We start from the raw sequence: 8510 nt of genomic DNA, 5'->3' as shown, positions 1-8510 counted from the left end.
GTTAATTGGCTTTTGAACAACTGGCCCTTGATCTGCTAAATAGCCTGGAAAATAACCTCCAATCCCAGACAAAAATTGTTGAGATAATGTTCAACTCAATGTTATTTAACCCTTTCACCCCCGTGGGGTTCCCCATTGACGAGTAAAATCGTCTGGCGTTAGACAGAGTTAAATCTATAAGTGGCACTCTTGGGAGTGAAAGGGTTAAGAAAAAAAATTACTCTTTCTTGTGAATTGAGTTTTATCATGTTTTCCAAACAATGATGAGACACGGGTGGGTTATTTGTGCTTGTTTGGGTGAAAAAAAGGGGTTAGATGAGCCAGGGAAGGGAGTATTGCTTGCCCTCTTTCAGTTTCGGAAAATTATTTGACAATTCTGGCGCTATTTCAAAGTGGTTGCAAAACACTAGCTGACATGAATAGAAGTAAAAAAGGAAGATGGCAAGAGACATCAGATCACTAAGATGAGCACTCTTTACAAGATATGGGAAAGGCATTGAAACACTGTACCACTTGGGGCAGAGCATGAGGGATGTCTATAAATGACCTATTCTCTGTTTTTGATCTCGTAGGTTTGCCCAAACCCTTCATTACTCTCTGAAAGCTTAGGTGATGGACGTACGAGAGCAACAAGCGAAAGTACAGAAGCAGCTGAGGAAGTTGAAGGTCTGCAAGTCAGTTTTGGCGAGCGTCTGACAAGTTTTCAGAGCGTGGTGTTTGTGAAGGCTTTCACAGAAGAGAAGGTAATGTTACTGTTGCTTGTGTCTTAAACCGATAACTGCGACGGTACATTTCCTATTTATTTTTTAGCATGCTAATTCACAGACCAAACAATTATTTTCCCACACAATCACATAGGAGCCTTGCCGGTCATTCCAGTAAGAAGTGGGACATTACTGTTAATGCCGGGCTATTTATTATGAATAATTAATTAATTAATCCAGGCCATGAATTTTGGTGGAAATGATGATCTAAAATCTGCCCGATCTGTGTAATGCTGGCATTCCAAACGTTAAAAGCTGCACCTTCCGGTTTATTCGTTCCTTCTGCTGCCCAAAGAACGAAGGGTTATTTGTGCACAATATTGTCTTGCGCAAATCTTAAAGTGCCCCTGTGATCAAAAAAACCACTTCCTTTTTTCCTTCAGATTTTGAAAGTGTGTTTGCTTAACACCTGACTGGCAAAAATTTTGAGCTTTGATTTTTATCAGAAACCCATAACGGTTGAAACGTGTAATGTGCGTTCACAGCTTCCGAATATTCAATGCCAACTGATTGGTTGAATGTTTCAGTGCTAAGTACCATATTTGGAAACCCCTCGCTCTTGTTGTTCCAAATATGGTACTTAGCAAATTCAATATTCAGAAGCTTGTTTCCCAGCACACAAGGGGCCGTTACACAATTCAACCCTTATGGGTTTCTGTTTTTATCCAAAGGCCGTTTACTTTGAGTGTAAGTTTTGGATTTCACGGTGCGCCATTACTCACGTTCAAAACTGACCTATTGGACCTCAGACGGTTGGATCCAGGGAAAAGTGACGTCAGAGGCTCACTAGCTTAAAATTTCAGCGTGTGAACGCAGCTTATTATATTTGCAAAGCGTGAGTTTAAAAGTCTGAAAGGCCAAAACCCCCTGCATATTAATTCTGCGGCGTACACACGTATTGCATTCTTAAACTAGTGAGCCTTTGACGTCATTTTCTCCTCGATCCAGCTCTCTCAAGAACATGGCATAGGAAAATTACAGTTGAAATAAAGAGGTGTCTTTTTGAAATCAAGGCTTAAGACGTGGGTCACTTAGTGTTTTGTTAACATAGTTTTGAAATCCAAAGAAAAATATGAATTGATTTTTTGGTCACAGGGGCACTTTAAGGAGGCTTGAAAGGGTTTCAACACTTAGAAGACAGATCGAATGACGCTACAACACTGTATCACGTATGGTACCATATGAAACACCGTTTATTTCCAAACAAGATGTGATCATTATTGTGATGTAATAAGTTACCTTGGCAATGGGAAAGCCCAGCAAAAACACCCTATATTTTGGATTTAGTTGCTCATATCTCAAAAACGAACTTTATAACCCCCTTTTTTATTGCTCAAAAGTGATTAGAAGGCCACGATGAAACTTCCGGTAAAGTTTTAAAAAATTCTGTCCAGCTGATTCAGAGCCAGCTTAAAAAATCACAGAATTAAGGGTAGAAGTTTTTTACACTTTGCAGAAAGTGTCATCTTGCCCTTCTGATTATTTTTCAGAAATAAAAAATGGGGTTCGTTTTTGAGATATAAACAACTAAAGGCAAAATAAAGGGTGTTTTTACAGGGCTTTCCCATTGCCACAGTGACATATTACGTCACAACAATGACTGTATCTTGCTCAGCAATGATTCGTGTTTCATTTGGTACCTTAATATTGCTAATACATGATACAACGTTGTGGTGCCGATCCTTCTAATAAGAGCGTCACTTGGAAGCGTTGAAACTGGTTTGAACCACCTTAATAACACCGGAGAGCAATATTGGGGGTCTGGAGAAGAAGCAACACAGTTTTTTTACCCTCCCTTGCCTAATCTTCTTCTCTTTGTCTTATTCTCAAGACTTATTCGCAGTCTTGTACAGGCTTTGTTTGGTTTGATTTTTGCCTTTCAACACTCAGTGGCTAGATAAAAAGTTGAAGGTGGTTTATTGAAATAATGGTTAGTTGAAAGTTGAACATACCGCATGCTACCTTGACGTCACAACAGCGTATTGTCCCGCGCTCTGAGGCAGGTGGATGCAGTTGCCTTTGATTGGCTTGTATTTCGTGTCAGAACAATAGGGCGACCGTAGCACGTCAGAGTTGTACAAATGGCGGTGCCCGGGAAAATTGATGACTTAAAAGCTCCCCCTTCTTAGGGTATCGGGGTTTTTAAGAAACGGGCCCCGTTGTGCTTGGTCAGGTCACCGTGACGAAGTTGTTGTTGTTGTTTCAATATTCTCCTTAAAGGAACCTCCACTTCAACAAAACAATAACTTGAAATCACAGGAAATAACTATTGCAGTCAGGTCAGTCTAAAGTATTTTCAAAGAAAGTGTTTGTATCTGAAATAAATGAGTTTTAGAATCGCCTACTTTGTTTTCAAATTTCGCGGGCGCCGCCATCTTTAATAATTGTGACGTGTTACAGTTGCCCAGTTGTTAAAAACTCTTTGTGTTAGAACAATAGGGCAACCGTAACACATCACAGATGGCTGTGTCCACGAAATTTGAAAGTAAAAATAAGCGATTTTAAATTTCTTTATCCTTGATATAAACACATTTCGAACAAATGTATTTGTAAACATAATGTCCTTCGGTTTAAACTTATTCTGTAGTAAGAGTGGAGGTTCCCGTTAAGTGAAACTATGTTCCTCGCAGTTATTAGCGCAATATTCTTGTTGTCGTTGTTGTTATTATTATTATTATTATTATTTTTTTTTTGTCCTTATCAGTATCATTATTATTATTATCATTATTAATTATAATTGATTTATTAATTAATTACAGATTTTGGCCCCAGAACAATCGCCATGCTGATACTGATCTGTTGTTCCTTTGATGTTCATTAAACAGTATGAGTTCAACGAATCGGATTGAGAGAGCACTCTGGACAATATAAAGATGTTCTTAGCAGATGGACAGATTGCTTGGGATGCTCTGACCTTTATCACTGGCCATATGAAAGGTTTGTTCTAAAAAATGGCAGTTGCAACTATTCTTGAGGAGACGAATAAAGTTGCGTTAACTCTACGGAGCAAAAATAGAACGGAACAGTTTCGATAATTTTTTGCTAAGAAACAGTGAGTTCCTATCTGCGTGGTAATGCATCCATGATTCCTTCACGGAATGTATGAAAAGTAACTGTTTCTTTTAAAAAATTATCGGAGTTTTTTAAAATCTGTTCTGTCCCGTTTTTTCTCTGTCGTGGAAACGCGCCTTTAAGGTGGCTGGAACCAGTGTCGTTCCTCTAAGAGGCCTTCTTATTAGAAGGGTTATAACTACAACGCTGTATCAAGTAACACCAATGTTATGGTACCATATGAAACACCAATTATTGCTTAACAAAATGCACCCACGATCGTGACGTAATAGGTTACCATGGCTACATGAAAGCTCTCCAAAAACACCCTATAGTTCGTGTTTACTTGCTTATATCTCCAAACTAAACTCGGTGACCCCGATTTGTTATTGTACGATAGCAATTAGCAATCTGAGGTAGAAGTTTTTTTTTCAAATTCATAGGAGCCAATTCAGAGGTACCTTAAAGTTTTTGAAAAGTTAAGGTATCTCTGAATTGGCTCCCATTAATTTTTTTAAACTTTACTGTTAGTTCTATCTCAGATTGCTAATTACTATTGTACAATAACAAATCAAGGCCACCAAGTTTTTGGAGAGCTTTCATGTAGCCATGGTAACCTATTACGTCACGATAGTGGGTGCATTTTGTTAAGCGATAATTGGTGTTTTGTATGGTACCATAACATTACTGTTACGTGATACAGTAAAGTAGTTATAACCCTTCTAATAAGGTGTCTCAAAAGTGGTAAACTGGTTCCAGCCACCATAAGGTGGCTTGCTACAGTTTTCCAAAGAAAGAAATCCAGATTTTGAAATCTGTGAAATTAAAGCAACAGGTTGTCTCTTCTGAAGTGTTAGTCACTGCAATATATGTAAAATTTACTTTATAAATAGATAAATTCAAATCAGTTAGGTAAAATTACATTTTACCTCAATTGCAGTGACTAACACTTCAGAAGACACATCCTGTTGCTTTAATTTCACAGATTTCAAAATCTTGATCTTTTTCTTTGGAAAACTGTACTAAGCCACCTTAAGGAGGCGCAAACCAGTTTCAGCACTTCAGGAAACTGTACCATTTAGATTGATTCTACACAACTGATTCACGTAACGGGAATATTATGGTACCATATAAATCACCAATAATTGCTTAACAAGATACGTTAGAAACGGGACGTATATGTTACCATAGCAACAAAAGAGTCATCTAAATACACCCTATTTCTTGTCTGTAAGTTCTTAGATCTCAAAACTCCCAATTTTTGTTGCTGGGAAGTTGCTAAGATAAAAATGCAAAGTTAAAAATATTCTCTGGAGGGGATTTAGAGCTACCTTCACAATTGGAAAATTTTAAGGTGGCTCTGAATCCACTCCAGAGAATTTTATTGACTTCTCAGAGGATTTCACCTTGCCTGGTCATCACTTCCCAATAACAAAACTTGGGAGTCACCGAGTTTGTTTTCGATGTATTTGGATGGCTCGTTAGTCGCAATGGTAACCTATAACGTCTTTTAGCCAAAATTGGTGTTTCATATGATACCATAACATTTCCGTTACGTGAAACGGTGTTGTAGGGGCAATCCTTCTAATAAGTAATTCCCTTAAAGTTGTTGAAACTGGTTTGAACATTTTTATTTTGCTTTGGATAGGGGATCCCCTCTCCAAAATGGCGGCCGAAAATTCAATTAAGTTGAAATTAAAAACGTTTAGCAGCGCTAAATAAAACGCCTTTTCTTTAGTAACCCTGCAAAGTTTCAGGGTATTAGGTATTATATCAGCCGAGAAAATGTAAGTTGAAAAATGAAAAATTTACAGACGTTTGTATGACTGGGGTTTCAACTTACATTTTTTCAGCTGATATAACAACACCTTATACGCTGAAACTTTGCAGGGTTACTAAACTAAAGGTGCTCTTTCTATTTCTGGTATCTGTTTTTCATTCAAATCCGTTGCCGCCATTTTTGGAGAAGGGTCTATTATATTTGGGGAGAAGATATCTGTGGAATTCCTATAAGGGCGACAACGGATTCTTGAATATCGTAGATGCGTCGTTGGGGAGAAGACGTTTAAGAAGGTCATGGCATCACGAGAATGCAATCAGTCTCATTTTCCTCTTTGACAGCGAAGTAAGAAGGCGATCCTCGCAAGGTGTGTGAGTGGAACACGTGAAAAACGTCGCAAGGATCGCTTCCTTGCGAGACGGTCAAAAAAGAGAAAGTAAGAGACTGCTTGCAGTATGGAATGAAGTCAAAAAAGTTGGACAAGCTTTAACACTGTTTTACAACTTTATTTGATATTTTTCAGTAATAGCAGATCAAGCACTATTAAAGCGAGATGTTACTTTAATGGTCAAGAGCTGGAACTCAGAGGTTCACACATATTTATTCTTTGTTTGATTTTCACAGATCACATATGGAGGACTAGTTACTGATGCTTGGGATCAGGGGTGCCTTACAACCATTCTTAGAAGATTCTTCTCGCCCGTGATTCTTGAAGTTGGTTACAAGTTTTCTAGCTCAGGTGAGAACATAAATTGTATCAATTTTTCCGTTCACCAAACTCTAAGGCTTAAAACTGCAGCCCGTATTCTGAAAAAGTCTGCAAGCTTATGAAAACTGTGAATTTGTTTCTAAGGGAGAGTCCACCTTAAAGTTCCTTTAACCCCAAAATATTTCTTTCGCTAAAATGAATCTTTGCACCTGTTCGAGACGCATTTTTCTAACAAATCCTGCCATTTTATAGAAAAGGAAAAAATGGGCGGAATGCGTCTCAAACAGGTGCAGAGATTCATTTTAGCGAAAAACATATTTTGGGGTTAGGGGCACTTTAAATTGTAGGATTTAATCGATCTGTTTGTACACTTACTCCTAATCTTCTCCTGGAGCTTCTGTCTCTTTAAGCACATCAACGAACGGCTTTCACTTTTCTCACTTGATCAAACTTATACAAGTTGCTTTCCTTTTTTCTCAAAAATAGCCCTGACTTTTAATATTTCCTCCATTGCAATAGGCCATTTCCGAGTTTGTGCCTGCCTCCTCTTCAAAGCGAGTCTAAGTGCAAAGTTTTTGTTATGAAAATTATTTTTCATTCATATGTAAAGTAGAACTAATTAGCATCACAAAAACTTCGCACTTACACTCGCTTTGAAGAGAAGGCAGACGTGAACTCGGAAATGGCTTATTAACTCCTGATTTGCCTGTCACTATAGCTCATATTAAGAATATTTGAATGTGACAAGGTAACACCATGCATTTTTGAGATATAATTAAGCCTCAATTTGAGAAAGTACGCCATACATTGCTTTGTATTTTAAAGCTTTTTATTATATAGATATTGATGAAATACCAGGATTTCTCCTTTTACTAAAAAATCATATCTTCACCGCGCGCAGTTCGCTTCGCTCACTCGTGAGAGATACTCGCAGCACTCGAAGATAAAATTCGTATCCCCGCGCGCCCATGTAATATCCTCTATTTACAAATATTATCCATCACTAGACCTTTCTGCAGATACGGCGGCCATTTTGATTTCTATTGTTTCGAATAGCTATTATGGGATGCTCAGGGGGCAAATACATATGGGCATCCCATAATAGCAATTCGAAACAATAGAAATCAAAATGGCCGCCGCATCGGTAAAAAGGTCTATTATCTTTGAAAAATGCGTGGTTACCCCCAATTTTCATTTTGGGTTCCAATAACACTTGTTAAGATCTACATTTTCTACATAATCATAAACCGGGGCAAAAATACGTTTTGAATTAGTAGGCACCATCCTTAGTAATCTCTCAGTTGGTACAGTAAAAAAAACTTTAACAGTGAGGAGAAATTACTTCCTGATAATGGAAAATAGTAGTGTGAAGTTGTGTTTAACCCTTGTTGTATGCTGTCTCTAGGTACGGTTTCCCTCCTTGATATGATGGCCTCCCAAACTACAGGGATTGTGTTGATAATCTACCAATTGTTGACGAGCCACAGATATTTGGAATGCATAACAACGCAAACATTGCTTTGCAGGTGAGAGAGGTAATGGACTACTAAAATTTGTATTAATAGATGGTTTTCACCTGACGTCACAGCAGCCATGTTGGTACATAGAACAATAGAGAAAAAAAGTCTTCCGGGAATTTGATTCTATCATAATGCAAAACATGAGCCATAATTTGCTATTGTTTTGTGCCCCAACATGGCCGTCTCATCACGCGAATGAAACCATCCATTGGGTTGACAAAGTCAGTTGGCCACAGGTTTGGGATGCAAATATTTTTCGTCGGCAGTTTAGAAGGGCAGAGATGACACTGGAATGTCGGAATGTTTTTTTTGTAATTATTCGTTTACCTTGTTAGCTTCTTTTCAATTGTCGCCAAGATGACAACAATTTTATCCATTGTCATTTTCATTCTGCTATTGTAATATATTGTTTTCTTGGGATGCCTGTGAAACCCTTAGTTCATACACATCGTAGCTCATCTTTGAGTTCTCAGAGTCTCCTGTTGTGATGAATGTCAATACGTTCAAGGAAAAAGAAGAAACGAAAGGCGCACAGTAGTTTCGATATTGCGTTGTATTATTCCAGAACTAACAATAAAGACTTCATTAGATTTCAAGTTCCTGATCACCCAATGGCCCGTTTGCTTATCTTGCAAAACGATCCAATCAAGATTGGCATGGATGTACACAACTGTTTTTTTTCTCAA

The 8510-nt window shown here is 38.0% G+C and overlaps 1 long non-coding RNA gene across 1 annotated transcript; it reads left to right on the top strand.

Annotated features, from left to right (window-relative positions):
- The first annotated feature begins 620 nt into the window (after nucleotides 1–620).
- Nucleotides 621–7839, top strand: LOC138028799 (uncharacterized). The gene is made up of 3 exons (XR_011127725.1): nucleotides 621–743; nucleotides 6220–6334; nucleotides 7710–7839. It is a non-coding gene; the product is annotated as an uncharacterized lncRNA (long non-coding RNA).
- The last annotated feature ends 671 nt before the right edge of the window (nucleotides 7840–8510 follow it).

This window comes from Montipora capricornis, chromosome 13, assembly GCF_036669925.1.
Source record: "Montipora capricornis isolate CH-2021 chromosome 13, ASM3666992v2, whole genome shotgun sequence".
Taxonomy (NCBI): Eukaryota; Metazoa; Cnidaria; class Anthozoa; order Scleractinia; family Acroporidae; genus Montipora; species Montipora capricornis.
Note: the sequence above shows the minus strand (reverse complement) of the source record. Positions and strands in the feature narration are given on the sequence as shown.